The following is an 18,157-nucleotide window of genomic DNA, read 5'->3' as shown; positions in this document are numbered from 1 at the left end:
ACTCTTTTCAAGCGCTACTTTCCCAGTTTCACTAACCCACGTGTGATATTTACTATGAAGGCGGCGCAGCCCTGGCACAGGTTGCCCTCAGGAGCTGGGACTGCCCCATCCCTGGCAGGGCCCAAGGCCGGGCTGGGGGGATTTGGGCAGCCTGGGCTGGGGGCAGAGGTCTCTACCCATGGCTGGGGGATGTTTGGGTGGGCTTTGAGGTCCCTTCCGACCCAAACCAGCCTGCGATTCTGTGATTCATCTGTTGTTGCTGCAGATGTGTTTGGCCCTCAGTAGGATTCACTGTAAATATCTTGGAGCCTCTGAAATATTGGTGGTATGTCATAAACAAGATGCCTCTTGCCTGTTTACCTGAAGTTTGAATACATTTTGGTACTTGTGGAAGAATGAGGAGAAGCCTGGATGTTGCAGCCCAAATTGTTTTTTTCCTGAAGTAGATTCTAGTGCTCTGAACAGGGCAAGAACTCCTGCTGAGCACGACACATTTGGTGCGTGAGAGGTCTTCTGGACTTTGTATAGAAGCACATCTTAAATCACGTTGGAATATATTGCAGTGCTTTATTAGCATACTGCCTGACTTTATGTCCTTTTATAATAAGGATCGATATCAGCAAGCTGTAGGAAGAACTCAGAAGTGCCCAGAATTTTTTTGGAAGCAAGCAATTTACCCTTATATTTTGATAACTTACAAAATTGCTTATGCTAAATCCGAAAACCAAATGTCTTGTTTGGGTCGTTTCCAAGGTAGTTAGGACAAAGAGTACAAACTGATAATAGAAACATTTTATGACATCAGTCCATTTCCCTTCGAGCCCAGGTACTGACCAGTAGCCTTTGTGCAGGGATTTCTTACTTGGAGCATCATTAGACTACAAAATGAAATATACCCAGGATGATGTTGATATAATTTATGCCTCATAAACTTTTCTGAGGGGGGACAACGTGTTTTTCAGTTTAATCAAACGGTGATCAAAGTGTATCCGTACAGAGAATATGGATCTGGGAAGCGTTTTTCCTTTGCAGTTATTTGTCATTCTGAAGATTCAGACTGCATCAGCATCAAGTTATTGTTCGTTAAAGGTTTCGCAAAGCAACGCATTTAAATACAGAGCTCTTGGATTCAATTGCTATTTGCAGTTAATGCAGTTATTTGTCTAGGGAATACTCTGCTATGGACCAGTAAGAGTGAACTAGGAACTTAGAGTTTTCCTTCTTAAATGCATGCATGTATTTAGGAAGGGAGAGAGCTACTGCAGTTTCTTTTTTGCCTTGTGTGTTCTCCAAGAAAAAAAAAAAACAAGTAAGATGTTTTATAATTGTCTTTTTCTAGGAGACTTCCTCAAGCCTCCCAAGCTCTCAGCTTTCTTCCTTGCTATCATTTCTTGATGTATTTATTTTCTTCATGGGTGAAAAATATGGGAAAGAAAAGACCTGCGTAGCCAAGGAAGCTCACTTGTCCTCCCTCATTTATAGATGTATAAGGAGGACGACACAACACAACCTCAGTGAACCTTTTGCCTTTGTAAATCTATGGCCTCCTGGCACTTTTTCTTCGTCTCCTGCAGCAGCAATGAGATTCAGTCATGCATTTGTTCTGTCTGGATGCTAATTTCTGAGGAAAGCACTGAGATACCATCTTTTGTTTCCCAGTAGCTTTGAAGGCTTTTGTAGTTGGCTGTGGTCAGCTGAAGGTAGTAGGTTGGTTTTGCTGAATTTTGCTTTTGAGGGCATATGTTATAATTCCGGATTTTTGTCTTGTGGTGGTGTCAGATGTCCTCCCGTGGGTATGGCTAGAATTATAACTCTTATTATAGCTTGTCTCCAGCGCTGAGCGTCATAGCAGGTTCTGCGACTGATGCTGGTCCCCTTCAGCATGAGTGTTTGCTGCCCTGGCTGGAACTTCACTGTTCACCCAGCTGGCTTCATGCTGGAGGAGACAAGCAAGCACTAGGAGGACCTGCTCTGTCAACTGTCTTCATCTGAGAGCCAGCGAGCAGGTGATAGGCGAGGCCTCCTCCAGCGTCTGCATTTGCTGAAAAAGCTGTGTGTTTTTTTCTTGTTTTAGGTTGGATCTAGTTTGGGCAGGAAAAAAGACACACATTTTATTCTGCTGTAACTGACACATTAATGGTGCTTTTTTTTCAATTTACTGTTCAATTTTTTTTTCTCTGAAGCATGGAGAAAAAAGTCTAAACACCAAAGATGACTATCAGGTTGTCAAGTATATATTTGGATGTGAAGTACTGAGAAGAATCTATTGTAGGTCACACTCTCCAGGTGAATAAATTTACATCTAGATCAACACTGAAAGTAAGACTATTCTGTAGAGCCTTTCTAGAAACTCCGACAGCTGGGGATCTGTCTTAGGGGACAAAATAGGCCTCTGAGCCCTGTATTTGGAATAGATTCTTGCAGGTACTCCATGGAAAGACACATGAAGGGCCAGATCTGTTTTTCAAATTACATTAACGTCTGTTTGGAATGTATTTATTGGAAAATAGTTACTTGAAAGCTATAAAAAAGAGCATCCTACAGCCAAATCACGAGAAGACAATGTAAATTCTCCAGTGCTAGTTAATTTTATAGCTTCAGCTTTGCATAAACAAAGGTGTTTCACGATCAGTGTTACTTGCATTTTCTTGGCATAGCTGGGTTGCTTGATGGTATGTTTGTTCCTGCAGTGACTGAGACAGCTGTACTGGGAGAATTGGAGGTTAGGTTCAGTCTTTGAAAAGTCAGCCCTTATCACAGGGTATTTGACTCTTGGTTATTGCTTATTGAAAGTGAAGGAAAGGAAGAGGAGGATTGTATTATGAAGATTGCCATTGTATCGTTTGGTATATGAGAGAATTCACTTTGACACCTCAGATCAAGGTGCTTGGGGGAGATACTTGGGAGACACAAATAATTTTTCTTACTTGCATTCAAGAAGGAATTAGATCTTACTTGCCAGCCTGAAGGAGCTGAAGGAATTGGAACTTAATCAGAGCTCATCAGAATAACTGTATTCCTATATATTCCGATAGGCTGGTAAGTACAACTCTTGGTAGAACATAAGGAGTAGGAAATAAACCTAAAGAGCCCAGGCAAGTTTAGTTAGATTTAGAGTATTTCCTGCTGTACAGAATATTTTGAGGATAAATACACTTATCTCTTCCATTCTAAGCTTTTTCTTCCTTCTCCCAATCTGCAAAATGAGACCTGCACTTTATTTGCATATGTTTGTTTGTTTTGTAAATCAAGGCAACTTTAGGTTCTTTCAGAGTAGATCTTATATTTTCAGGAAAAAATCTTGAGAGGTTTCCAGAGTAAAAGAACTCTGCCATGGTAATCCAGTTGTTATCCGTTTGGCATTCCCTGTTTCAGTGAATATTCTTTAAGGCTGAGCACTGAACTTCTTGAATGTTGGATGAGTGTCAGCTATTTGGTGGAGACAGGCTGTATTACAGTCATAGCAAAACAGCTGAACCCTTTTGTTCTTACAATCTGAAATGTTTTAAGGGATATACTATTTGTTCAGCCATCATGGAGAGGGATTGTGGTAACAGCTGCTTTGAATTTAGGTTGGGAAGCTCATTTACAGCATCTGACTGTACTTGGTTTAAAAAAAAAACGCAAACAGCAAGTAGAGCTGAGAGAGGTCTATCAAGCTTTGAAAGAGGTTTGTGCTCACTTAAAAGGTAAAGCAGTGCAAATTTAAAAATCATTCTAGCAGAAAACCCTGAAATATTCATAAACAGAAAGAGATCCATCTTTCATATTATCGGGATTATTTCATTTCCAGTATAAACTATCTAAAATAAAGCTGAAGATGAGCAGGTAGCAATAAATGTTCTTAAGCAGTTATCCACCTACTGCTCTGGTATTTATTTTCCTTCCATTTTACAACTAATCTCAACTAATCAGTTTGGTTTTGTCTACTTACCTCATAGTAGTTGTTTGCATTGTGTTCCTTTATATATGTGCGTGTGTATATACATATATTTCTGTTGCAATGCATGGGAGAAAGAGCTTTATTGCCTGGAAGAATATATATACATACACATATATATATTAAAAAAACAATAAACAATACGACTTTTTTGGAAGACCTGCTGCCAGCGTTTCCAAAGTAAAAGCACTTGCTTGGCCACCGAGCTTTTTCTGTTCATCCAGCCTCATAGACCAAGTTTCAAATCACATCTCTCTGTATGCAATAACAATGTGGCTCTCTGATACGGTCATGCAGACCCACGGCTGCAGTAGTGATGTTGTGCATGATGTTGGTTACTGCACGCCAGAACTGTGCCAACGCTCGCCCTGTGTAATTAGCATGCACACAGCTGGCCTTCCTCGGCTCACACAACTTTTAGTGACGAGCGCTGCGTCGAGGTGTTACCACACCTTTGCAATTTTACAGAACCCACTGCATCTGCTGACATACTGTGTGGTTTTATAAATAAAATGGAATTGATAAAATAAGGACCAATATTGGTTTTGCGATGCATTGTCATTTTCTGTTGTCTCTGCAAAGTTTTACAGTGCACACTGGACATCTGGTGTCTGGCTCTTACCAGTAAGTTCTAGTCTAGTGATTTTCTTTTATTAAATTTTGCTTTTGTGAAGAAAGCAAATATTTATTTCCCCAGCAGTAGTTTATCAGGCCCTACAATTGGCTGCCTCATTTCCTGTTTGTCTGTTCTTTTCTTCCTTTTATTACCCCCCCCCCCCAAAAAAAAAAAAAAGTGGGGGGGAAGTGACATTGATCAGAAAAGGTCTCTGAATAAAGACCAGGAGACCGTTGTCTCTGTGTTGGAGGAGTGAGACAACACCTTGAGTGTTGCTGGAGCTCTGCATGAAGACAATTCCTTGCTTGTAAAGAGCTAGAGCAACTTTTGCTCTCTGCCTCAACCCCACCGGACTCCAACCTCCCTCATCTGTGATTTTCCCCATAATTTCTAGGGTCTGTGGGCTTCCCCCTGTGCTTCTTCATCTTCAGAGCATAACACGGTGGTATTAGGATAGCTTTGCTCTTTATTGCACGGTCTTTCAATTCCTAATGTATTGGCTAGACTATATCCTGAGTCGTGGACATTAGTGACCTTTTAAAAATGCACTATAGATTGCGCAGCGTTTCTCTAAATGTTGCAAGGTGCCTTCCTCAGCCGGTGTACGCCGCACTGAACCTGGCTCACGTGCACAGGGAGATGTTTTTTTTGTCCTTGATCCTCCAAATGTGCCACCATCCGTAACTGTTCTAACATGCATTCTTACTAACGGGGCATCAAGTGTGGGAAATACGAATATTTTTATTTTTCTAAACTAAAGGACTGTTCTTAGTGCAGTGTTGTGATGGTTTGAGCCACCAGGCCTCAAGCAGCTTCTGTCACCTCCTATGGGATTTGCATGGCCCCCAGACCCTGTCCTGCAGGCTGCTGTGAGGGGTCAGGCACTAAGGGATTGCCTTCTTCCAAACCCTCTGATAGCACCAGAAACTTCTGAATGTCCGTGAGTATCACTGGTAAGCACAAGTGTTTTATTGTGCTGCTGTACTTAAACATGTAATTAAACACTACGGCACCTTTCCAGCAGATTGGCTGCTAATCAAATCATCTCTTGTGCATTTTTAATTCACATGTTTTAAAGCAACTGGCATGCATGTTGTCATCAACTTATATGCACATGCTGTGGGATTTTGGTGTCTGAAGTCTTCACTAGGTCAAAAGCACAAGTTGTGGCACTGAGACATGGTTTTCATAAGGATCATTGTTCATTGTTTAATTGGAGGGGGAAAAAGTGCTAAAAACTTGTTAGCTTTAAACAACGTTTGCTAGATTTATTAGTCTCCCCCTAGCTTTCTTAGTTGGAGAAATTTGGATTACTTTTTAAAGTGCTTTTGACAAATTTTAATGGAATAAATTAGGAGCAGCTTTACAGTTGTTATGAAGAAAAGAAGTGTTGTGCCATTAATCAAACCCAACCACCCGGTCTAATTTCTGGTCCCTATTAGATTATCGATACGTTTTTGCATTAATGGCCTCATGACTACTTAACCACTCGGAGCGGCATTACGTTGCTGAAGAATTTGTTTCCCAAATATATTATTCATTTTTCCTTTTAATTCGGTGTTTTAGATCTTCCGGGGTTTGCTGAGGTCGCCCTGTCGAGGGGACCTTTCCCAGTGGCATTTAACCACGGCGCCTGCAGAGGTTTGTGCTCAGCGCTCCGCGGTGGCAGCGGGCCAGGAGGGGCTGCTGACCGTGCCCGGGTGAGAGCTGCCTGCCGAGGAGCTTCTCGGGGCTTGGCAGAAGGCATCAGGAGTCAATTGGGAACGTCGGGCTTCCCCGAGTTTGACAGCAGTCAGACACTCTTGGAGCTTGTCATATTTTCCGTACCTCTTTCCACGCCATGCAGGAGGAAGTCATTAATGGAAATTTTCTCCTATTTGCATATAGGTTATAGAGTTCTGTGGTGCAGAGCACGCTCAGAACTCCTTTTAAGTGTCTGTTCAGATCAAAGCAGGACTGTGTGATAGCTGTTGTCTGACACCAAGCTGTGTGGTGTTGTTTTCATTAAACATTTATCATACTTCCAATGTGACAGCAGGCAACTTTGTGCTTGGGTAACATGTTTTCATGCAAAATTTATTGAAAAAGACGAGATCTTGTAAAGAGATCTTGTTGCCTTTCACCAGTGGCGAAGGGTAAATGTTTGATTGGAAGGAAAGATACTTTCAGCACGTTTTGGTTGTTCATTACGCTGAAGAACAGTGAACCACTCTGCCTTTAAAAGGCAAGGAAATACATCTGAAAATTGTAGTTTACTCTGGGAAATTTCGCTTTGACAGTTCACATGGACATCTTTTTTCATTTTTCTTCTGCGAAGTTTTAACAACTGTTTATTATGTTTTCGTAACGATGGAATAGGTTAGCATGTGGAAAGCAAATGCTGATTTTATTGTAGGGACTAATACGCTAAGTTTTTTAATAGATCCGTGCATATCAGCATAAATTCTTGCCTCTAAGGCTGTTTGCTGAGAAATTTAGGAATTTTTATGTAATCTTTACATTATAAAGCATGACTTTTTTTGGTCAAAGATGGAAAGATAAGGTAGTATATTTAATTAGTAATATACTAGTTTATATACTTAATTTTAATATATATAATTTATACTACTTTATATACTTAATTTATATTTTTTGAGTAAAACGCTGCTGTTTATTAAAGAATATTTCATTCTGCCAGTGATACGTTTTTTTTGGTTTGAAGCACTTCTATTGTAAACAGAATAAATAGCCCTGCTGATAGAAAGGTGGTAAGCATGCAGCGTATGCATTCACTGCATCCTTTTATTTCTGTTACTTCTGAGGTGAGGGAAGACATTGGGAGACCTATGATCATTTAATAGGTTTGGCAAGTGTAAAAATTTTTACGTATTCTTACAGTTTAGTTTTTAGAAAATACTTCAACTGCAGAAGGAATCTGCAACTGCTGTTTACTTTTTGTGGTAAATGAATGTGTCTGCAAAAAAAAGGCTTTTGTATATATAAAGAGGGCTAAACCAAAATTAATTCTTCTACAGTTCTGTATTGCTGCTTTTCTCTTGCTTTCAGAGAAGGGATCGCCCACCATAGTCCTAAAAAGGGTTATTGCCAGCAAGAAGGGTGAGGAGGTAAGAAGTGGGTCTACCACTGCTGGTGTTACTGAATGCTTGACACTGCAGCCTGAATCATATTGGTGATAGCAGGCTGTTCTGCTCAACTTTTTCATAAGCTTCCTTAATCTAAGAGTTGTGCAGCTGTAGCCACAACAGTTTAAGGGCAGCAGAGAAGCAGTATTCGCTGGGAAATACAGCATTATTCCTTTAGAGCACATGATATAAGTTGGGACAAATGGTCATGCTTTTAAAGACGTGAAACCTTCTTCAGGTCTAAAACACACTCAGCAATTACCAAGCTTAAATTCAGGTCGGGAGCAATTCCTCGGGGTGCAGCGTTTATGTTAATTGGCCAGGCAGTGCGAAGGGCTAGGAGCTTATCGCTTTCCATACTGTCCATTGCAACAAGAAGTGGCTCTCAAAATCTGGAAAGTGTTAGTGTTTATCTGATCCAATTATGCACATGCTGCTTCCAAAACGTAATCTCTGTAGTTGTTGGCCTAAGGTATTTGTGTTCAATCGTCTCTATTCACTTACAAATGGGATTTTGTCACACTGAGACTGATTTTGTCACTCTAAGACCTTTTCTTTAAAATCTTACATGACAAGATACATTTATCAAGTAGCAGAAATGTGCAAATATAAATTGATGTTCGGGGTGCTACAATGTTTGTTTAATTTGTACTGCTCAGTCTAATTTGAGTTCTTTTTAGTTACTTGGATTGTCTTTAGAACTTATTTTAAAGAGCTTATGAGGGTCATATTGTGAAAGTGTCTTTTGCAATTTGAGTTCAAAGGGAAAATAGCATACTTTGTAAGTTTTGATTCAAAATACAATAATTAAGGATTATTTCTGAGCTGAACCTTGCATATCATATTTCAGCCTTGATCAGATTTTCGTTGCCGCGCTATAAGCCCCCAACAGTAAGTGCTTATAATAAAAATGATGAGAGACCCTTATCTACAGTCGAATGAATTGTATGATAGTAAAATGCCCTGTTCGAGAACAGTAGACTCTGAGGCCATCTGTCCATATTAAACGCAATAATTTGTAGAAAAATTATAGAACTTCTTTAAAACCTGTTTAAAATTAGAGAGTGCGTTTTGAAAGCTGAAACAAAACTGTTTCACCGCTGTGTTGGAAAATAGTTTAAGAATGTACAGCAGGGTTTTCTTTGTTCTTTTGTAAGAGGGGAAAAATCTTTCCTTAATCTGAATGTTTTTGTTTTTAGTGTCTGGGCTAAATTACCAGGACTTTAAAACAGCTACAGTCCCTCTGCTGAGAGGTTGTTATAATAAAGTTTAAGATGCCAGATCATACTTGGGAGTTACAGTAATTTATTTTTGTAGCTTCTTGAAGAATAGCAGATAAGAAGCTTCTAAAATTCTAAAATCTGACTGGCTGAGTCCCTTTATCCGATCTGGGGTGTCTTTGAATGCCAACCGATGGCTTTGACTTCCTACGGAGCGGGCTTTGAAGGATTTGTATTGTCCATGGCGAGAGAGTTATTTATCCAGAAACAAAGTAAAAACAAAATACGCCCCTCCTTTATTTATTTATTCTTTTTTTACCTTTCTTTCTAGCTCTTTTCCTTTGTTTCTTTCTCCAGCAATGCTTGTGTTTAACAGGGTTATTCTGGATCCAGGGCTTGGCTCAGAGGAGTTGGGGGAGCACAGGCTGATGAAGCCCACGCGTCCTGTGAAGTTCGGTTTGGAGCAGCTCTGCCTTCTGCCCCTGAGCTGTGTTCTTACCGAAGCAGACCTGGGCTGGCCGCATCTCTTGTGGCATGCAGGAGCAGCGGTGGACACTTGGACGAGTGTCTTCAGAGAGCTTATTCTGGTTGTGTAATGCAGCTGCAGGTAGTTTCTTTGTGCTGGCTTCTGAACTTCTCTTGCTCATCGATGAGCCATGAGCACAAGCGAGCAGATCTCACACCGGGGCTCTGCATGGCCGGTGTCTGGTGGGCCTGGGTGCTCTGCAATGCTCGTGTCCATCAAATAGGAATAGTTATAAAGGGAGCAACGCACAGCAGAAAGGAGCAGAGCAACTGTGATGATGTGGTTGCTTACCTTTTCCTGAAATATGTCTCTCTTAGGTTATTAATTAAAGAGTGTTTAATTATTTTAATTAATGACTTCTGTTGATCGGAAGCATCTCACTGCATACTTCACCCTTTCTGAGGTAAGCATCAGCAGTTAGTGCTTGAGGCTGGGGGTGGCCTCATCTCATTGTTCTTAAACTCTGTGTTAATATCACTTTCCCGCAGAACAGACTATCCCAGTAAGAACAACCACCAGTTCCTATTTGTGTCATTTCATATCGTAAACATTCGTTAAAAGAAAAATAGAAAACATAATGAAAACGGAACCGTAGTAGGATTCTAGCATGATCACACACTAACAAAATGCAGCTGGCCAGCAGGCGGGACTCAGACGATTCTGTTCCAAAATGTTTATCTCCGTTAGTGCCAGACACACTCAGAAAGTAGAAATGTGAGGTAAGGAATAACTTCTGGTAGGCGAGCCTTCTGCAGTTGATTATTTTGAACTGCAGATTTGACTCTATGGAAATATTTAAATTTCTGTATTTAAAAACAAACGAAAACTAAACACAGCACAAACAGCAAACCCTTTCTGTTGACTGCAGAACTGGAGAATGCCCTGTACTTGACAAGAGCAAGAGGTCTTCCTTGCCAAACTTAGCTTGGGATAAGGATGATGAAATCAACATTTCTGTAATATTTTCTTCAGTGTAAACATAGTTATAAATAGTTTTTCACATTTGTTGCAAGGTGACCAGTACTTCAGTTTCTTTTTTTTTCAGTGGGGTCTTGTTACCTTAGCAGAAGTTGATTTATTCCATATTAACATTTTGTGAAGTATGCGTAACTTCCACAGGTACTGGAGGGAACAGTGCCCTGACCTCCCAAATTCTGTGTGACTGCTTATCTCACCTCTAGATCCATTAATCTTATAAAGCTGCACGTCGCTGGGCTTGTTTTCATGGCACCTTTTTTTGTCTCTAAGAACCGCGTTGCTTTTAATAGATGAAGCTGAGCATCTTGGACTTTAGGGTCATCTTGACTGTCTTGACATATGAAATTGAGCTGAAATGGAGCCAAATCCATGAAGTAGCTGGTTGTCAGCCACCAGAGCTCAGTAGGTGAGTTCTGAACGCAGCTGCACTCAAGTTTTGTAATGATTTGGGGGTCTTGTATTCATTTATTTATTTTTAATTTATGGCTGGTGCTTCATTCAATTGTTTGAATTCATTTTTTTGATTTCAGTTCAATTCCGTTTTATTTCCATTTTGAAAAATTTAAGTCTTTATTTCTTTTTTATTGATTAATGTAGGTAATATTGCAACCCCTTTGGAGAAGAAAGTGTACTTCAGGGATTATGATAGTGGTGAACTAGCTGTAAAACAGCATTTTCATTGAAATGAAGACTTCATAAAATGATTCTGAAGTATTTCTGCAGTATAATTTATTTAGAAATACAAGTACTTATTAAACAATCAAGGAAACAAAATGTAGATTTTTTTAATGCATATCGCTTTGGTCAATGCAAATGAAAAGATCAGTGCCTGGTGGGGGTTTTTGTTGTGTTGTTTTGCTGGTGTTAAACTGTCAGCAGCAGCTGGTTTCTGCCACTCTGCTTTGAGTGATGCTTTTTTCACTGTAGCATCAGAAGAACGCTCTGCTCTTCTAAGATCTCTGAATTAGATTTTCATGTAGAAATAACTTCAGTGGATTTTCTCGGTGCCAGGAATTCTTCCCCTTGCCCCTCCCCACGTTTTCCATTCCTGCACAGAACTTTTTTCACGTTACGCTACCTCATGAGTTGCAACTCCACATAGCGTAAGCTAAAAGTCTTGCACTTTGATGCTTTCCTTCCAGAAGGAATTGTAATCGGAGGCATCACATTGAAAAATAATGATTCAAATCTTGCTGTCTTTATTTTACTTCATCAGCGACTCTTAGATACGCATACTGTCCTAAAGGATAATCACAGGCCTTTGCTGTGTTGACAGTCTTTGTCAATACATTTTCATACTGCAAATAAAAGCAGATGTGACTTGTGCTTCTTTTAGAAATTGTTGTAGGCCAAAGATCAATACTCTTAACTATTAAAAAAAAATAAAATTAAACTTTCACATTTTGTTTAGACTTTTGTGGTGAGAATCTCAAGAGGAAAAGGAAACGGGACCATATTTTCCAAACAGATGTCCTGGTGCTCTTTAATCTCCTGTAAATTCAGAGGTGGGATCACGCAGATACTGTAGTAGTGCTTGGTCTTGTAGCAATGCATCAAAACAGTTCCTTCATTGAAAATTGTCAGCTGGTCTTTAAGACAGCAAGATCTTGGCTATGAGTGAAGACTGCAGAAGTGCTCAGGTGGTATGGGATGTGATATACCATTTTCAAAATACCCATAAATATTTGATTATTTTTTTTAGGGTTAGGCTTTTCTCAGCCTTCCAAGTGTTGTTGGTTTTTTTTTTGTTTTTTTTTGATGTGTTTACTGCTGTTTGTTTCTCAGAACCTCAGGCATTCCAAAGTGATGCAGGACTTCAAGGACACAAAGAAAACCTGGTGTTTATGTTGGCTGAGATCTGCTTGCACATCTGAGAGCGGAACAAAATGGGAGAGCAGTCTTTGTCCAGAAACTGAAGGAGATGATCGTTTGTGTCAGAGTCATGCTGCAGACTTCTCCGTGACGGTCCTGGTGCTGCCTCACCAGTTCTCCTAATAGGATACTGACCTAAAAATGTAGAAGAAGCATGTGCTTAGTCTTCATTCATAGGTTTATGAATAAAGACCATAGGCTAGAGTGGTTTTGCAGTTACTACACATGGTAAAATGCCTCATATTACTTATAGGCGGCATGCAAACAAATAGATAACCGAAGGTGTAATTATTTACCGTGTAATCATGGTGGTTCTTTGAGATTTGTTTTATGCATATAGGTTTCATAACTTACCCTTTCATAATTATTTTCTGAATGAAAAAAGGAATTAAATAACTTGGGCTCTCCCATCCAGATGCTCCAGGATGCAGGGTGCAGGTGGCACCTACAAACCTGTAGAGACTCTAGAGAAATGAATTCATTAGGTTTGTTGGCAGAAGATGCTGAGAAGGAACCAGCTGAAAGGCCAAATGAGGACAATTTCCTCTAGAGGAAGCCAGCCAAAGGCTAATGGGAAGCAGAGTGAGTTTCCCCCTGAAAAGGAAAGAGATGTCCGTGTGCTCAGAGTAGCTCTGGGGTCACTTGCCTTTGACCTGGATTTGTTGCTATTGTTGTTTGGACTGCTTTGGACTTGTTTTTCTTTTGGTTTGCTAAAAATCCTCTTTTAAGTCTAAAAAGGATGGTCATTTCTTTAATGGGCTGTGATATTGAGACAGCACCATCTGGTATTTCTTTTCCCTTCACTAACAGACGTCCCTAAAATGCTGTGTGAACCCAAGGAGAGAGCACATGTGTGTAAGCTGTGGAGCACATCTGTCCAGAAGATTTTGGTGCACAACTAGGTCCAGAAAGTCAATAGTTTTTACTCACAGAGTAACTGTTTCATTTTAATTTGTTCTTTAATTTATCTTGAGTTAGACTGTAAGCAACAGTGTGGTGCTGTCACTTGTTTATTGCAAATACTTAGGAAGTGCTGGAAGAAGTAAGCACTCACTGAGTCAAATTTGTTATGCATGCTCTGAACTGCAGGGTCCCATCCTTCCTCCTTTTAGTAGTTTCATGTTAGAAATATATTTGTAAGCGTGGAAAACCCCCCACTCTTCTCTTGTGGCCTGGATACCTCCATTAACAATCAAAAGGACTGTTCATAAGTGAATCTCTATCACTTTTGCACTTTCTAACACTTCTAAAGAAGAAAAGAAAATCAACTTTGCAGTGGTAAGAAGTACAAAATACAGATTTTGTGTTCTAGGTTTATAGTTGAGATTATCAGTTGGAGATGCTTGCTAAATTAGCTTCCCTGCTCAATTCCTGTACTACGAGGACATGCTATTTCTCTGCATTTACAGAAGTAGATTTTGGAATCCATTTGAAGGCAGTATCTTCAAAGACACACATTACTTTAAGCTGTTTAAAATTTTTAAAACTATGCAGTCCTTAAAACTGCCAACCACCATGATTGTCCTTTTATAACTACATAATTTGCATTATCTTTGTTTTTAAAATTGAATAATTCCCTAAATAAAGAGTATTCTTTCTGGAGTATTTCGTTTACACGCGTGTACACTCGCACACGTTCCCTGAATGTAAACATGTGGCCCTTTTTTTTTTTTTCTTTTTTTTTTTTTTTTTAACCAAGGCACCCTGCACTCTGAGAGCAGCTGACTATTGTTTTAATGGACTCCCTTAATCTGTGTATGAGGAATCCAAACTGAATGATACGGAGCTGTGAAAATCCAGTTAGTGTGAGCTGTAATCTCTTTACTGGGTTTAAGTAGTTAGTGGCATTCAGACACCCTGCAGATACTGAACTGCAGAGATACAGTAATCACCTAACCGTACACCCAGTGTCTTGCTAGCATGGAACTAAAGCAGAGGAGTCCCCAGCAGTCATTTAGGTTAAAAAACAAAAAAAAACACACGCAAGCACTGCTTCCTCTGAGCAAGCAAACGAGTCACTGGAAAAAAAAAAAAAAAAAGATATTTTAGTGTAAAATAAAATGTAATTAAACTCTCACTGCTTTCATTTTCTTTTTTCTGGATAATGATTTTTTTTTCTCTAATTGGACTTACCTGCTATAGACAGTATGAACCTTGTGTTTCTCATATTAGCAAGAGAATAAGGAACATTTTGGTTAAAGAAAGTATTTCTAATAGTAGTCTAATCTTGCATCTTTATGTTTTTTTTTTTTGAATTGTAAAAGTATATCAAAAAATTAAGTGAAGTAATCTGAATTACTAAGTGAGGAAAAAGAAATTGGGAGCATTATTAACATGTTTTGGTAATGAAATTCTTTAAAAGAATTTATCTAAACAATTATTTGCATGGTTAGGGACTATTTTATAAAGAAGCGGAAGACAAACCTGCTGTAGATCTTGACACAATTGCACAGGTCTGTCACATCTGGTTAAAAAGCTGGAAAGGGTAGGAATGTCCTTTGCAGGCTCTTGTGTCACCCATGGCAACTCCTGGTTCTGCGTGGGGCAAGGTGCTCTTAGCATCAGTTTCCTAAATAAAACAGAAGAAAAACAAAAGATACAGAGTGTTCTTCACTTCAAGGCAGGGCTTGTGGCCTGTCTGTGCTGCTGTAGAGACCTTAAGATCACAGGTACATATTTTGGCAAGTTCACATTTATTTGTTATTTATTCAATTATTTTAAATGGCAATCCTTTGCGTTATTGTTTCTCCTAACCTGCAAACAAAACTGGAGCACTCAACCCTTCGGATACTTCTGTTTCCTTCATTGCCCTTATTCATCTACTGCTGTAGGAGAGGGCCTGAAGCAGCAGCTGTTTGCAGAGGGGAAAGGCCCAAAGCATCAGGCACTTGGGATCCCTTGCAATCAAGCCTGAAAGTGTCACAAGCTAATTTCTACGTGCATACGTTCCAGATGATGCCACGAGTGACCTGTCCTTGGTGGGTGACCTGTCAGGATCCAGGATGGGGTAAAGCTGGTAGGGTAGTTCTCCTTGGATGAGTTGAGTTGGGCACCACTGGGGATGAAAGTAGAGCAAGTTTTTCTACTTTAATACCTTTGCATTAAAATAATTTTCTGTTAAAGTGGGGAGGTTCTCAGGCCTTCCAGTGGAGGAGCCTGCCCAATGCAAATCTTCCATTTGAGCCTATCTGCTGAATTTCTCCAAGTCTAATTCCAGTCAGAGAGATCATAACGTAGCACGTGCACAAGCTCTTAATGACCCATCCAGTCTTGGAATAAGACATCTTCAGTTCTGCAGCAGAATCCACCAGCACGTAGGGTGCATTATCTCCAGCCTGCACCCCATTTTACTGTGACGATACCTCTGCATCGTGTTGGTTTTATTCCCTTTTTTCAAAGGTTAGGGCAGCCCCAGCAGTAACCTAGTGAGCTGAAGTTTTTCTGGAGGAAAAGGATCTTGGAATCGTTTCCATTTCAGGTCATGATTTATGCATTATTTATAATGTTGAAAGCAACATCTTTAAAGATCCATGAAGGACAAGGCTGGGAAATGCTTTGAGTGACTTTCAGGGTAGAAATGGAAAGACCCAGAGGAAGCGTGTTAGATGTCCTGGTGATTCTCCTGGATTCTGACTTGCTCTTCATCTGCTTCTAGCTGCCGAAGTTCTCATAAGACAAGGCCTATTTAATGGTGAATTATGGTGGGAATGATTTTTTTTTTTCCTGGACTGAAATTGGAAAAAGCAAGATCAGTATATTTTCTCAAAATGGATGAAGGAATTGATCAGGAAGGTCTGACTTTGCTGCTCCGATCAGAATCTCTTAAGGCTACTTAATGGGATCACACTGTGTCAAAGAGAGAAAAGTTTTTTTTTCCTATTGATCCTTGTCAGGTGGGTATTGCTCTGTGCTTTGAAAAATATTAAAGAAATACACACAATGTAATAGGAAAATGTTTATCAGAGTAGGATTGGAAAATGCTTCCAGTACTGGGATGCTCAGCTTCTGAGGAGGGCAGGAGTGACAGGGCTTCTAAAAATATATGTGTATTATTTTTCTCAACAAGAATCTCGGTTTTGTCTTGTAATTTTCTTGGTATGAAATTTTAGATAACACTGTAGCATTAGTTTCTACTTGTAATTAATTTATGGCTGGTCCTCTGTATGTCAGGATGTTCTGTGAGCATGAAGATGGAGTAGAGGGTAGGAACTTATATGTGGTGGAAAACATTAAATCTTATTAAATCTTACTTAAAAGGTCAAGATATGTTTTGTATAGACGAGGACAAAAGAGTCAAATCCACCAATTAATTTGTTTAAAAAACAAAATAAGCTTTAAGCTCCAGAGCTTGTTGAAAGCTACTTCCATTAACTTTAAAGGTTATAAAATAGATCTCTCCTTTTGAGAAATAGCTGTACCAAGATTAATGGGAAACGCTGAAGGTTTTGCTCAGTTATTTTCAATAAAGTACAGATTAAAGCACAATTTAAAAATGAGAAAACATCACAGAAGCGTTGTGCTGAAAGTTCTGCACTGCGGCATGTTAAGAACGTGAAGATGTTTTTCTCCTCCCATCAACTTTTCTGCATTGTTTCTCCTTTCCTGTTACGTCCAAGTCTGGACTGAGATATTTTAGCTTTCATTGTGGCATTTAAGCTCTTGCTGCTTGGCAGCTTCCCCCTGCAACGCAAAGCCTACCTCCCATCCCTTTTCACTGCTGGGCAGGGTACAGAGAGGAAGGGAAGGAGAGAAGAACACGGGGAACAGGAAATTGTGCACTCCATCCTTCTTATCTGCCATGAGTAACTCAAATCTTTTTCTGTTTTAATAAATATGCTATTTTTTTAAGCAGTTAGGCTCTACTAACTCAAAGAATTGATGTTGGATGTTTAGACCTAGATGGCAGATGCTTGGAATTGTTTGTTCGTGTAGTTCTCCAGTTGACTCCAGTGAGCAACAGGCACCAAGTGTCCCTTCTGCAGGTCTTTGTGCTCTTTGGGATATTCGTGAGACTGAAGGCATTTTTGCAGGGAGCAGTCCTGTTACAGCTGATGGTCTTTGCTTACCGCCTCTTCCTAAAGTTAAGTTGCAAATTTCATTACAGAAAAACTCAGTGTTTTGTATTAGCAAACACACACAAAAAAAAATCCATATTATTGTAGGATTTTTTTTTTTTTGAGAAAGCAAAGCAATCCAGCGAGAAACTTAAAGCAGGAACAATTTTTCATGCTGTTTTCTCTATATCAAACCATTTTTACCAACTGTTTTTATCCAACCTATAGAAAACACTTAGAGAATGCAATGTTTAATTTTTCTTCAAGTTAGTGAGAAATTTAAAGAATGAGTTTCAAATAAGATTTTCTCACAAGTTGAAGTGGGATGGGTATTGTTGCACGTCTGAGGCATAACGGAGGTGAGCGTTATGTGCCATGTTGTCGACATCAAGGTGGATTCTTGCGAGGTGAGAGAGGAGGTGGCAGCATCTCGCTGCCTCTCCTGCACAGCTGGGAAGGAGCAGAAACCAAGCAGTGAGGCTTCGATGGGAAATAAACCCAAAGATGCAATGCAGAGACTGCATGGTAGTCTGCTGCATCTTGATAAGGTGTTGTGGGCAAGGGTTATCTAACCACAGCATATCCAATATTTAAAGGCAAACCAGAAATTTTCCTCCAGCCATGAGTGGGCTGCACCTGACTTGGACACAAGATCCTTGCAGACCTGTCCTTGCATAGCCTGCTAAGAGAACCATGCTGCAGGGCAGGACTTCTCTCTTGGTTACCAAAGCATGTTAAACACGTTCCCGTATGAATAATCCCTACGGGAGTCCTTTTTTTTGGTCAATATGAGAGTAGACGTTATGCGAACATGTGATCCAATCTTAGC

The 18,157-nt window shown here is 39.8% G+C and overlaps 1 protein-coding gene across 3 annotated transcripts in view; it reads left to right on the top strand.

Annotated features, from left to right (window-relative positions):
- Positions 1 to 18,157, top strand: part of RSRC1 (arginine and serine rich coiled-coil 1) — a 139,672-nt gene that overhangs the window by 31,581 nt on the left and 89,934 nt on the right. The gene's annotated exons all lie outside the window — the stretch shown is intronic.

Source organism: Aythya ferina (assembly GCF_964211825.1).
Source record: "Aythya ferina genome assembly, chromosome: 9".
NCBI lineage: Eukaryota > Metazoa > Chordata > Aves > Anseriformes > Anatidae > Aythya > Aythya ferina.
This window is presented reverse-complemented; position numbering and strand designations above follow the sequence as displayed.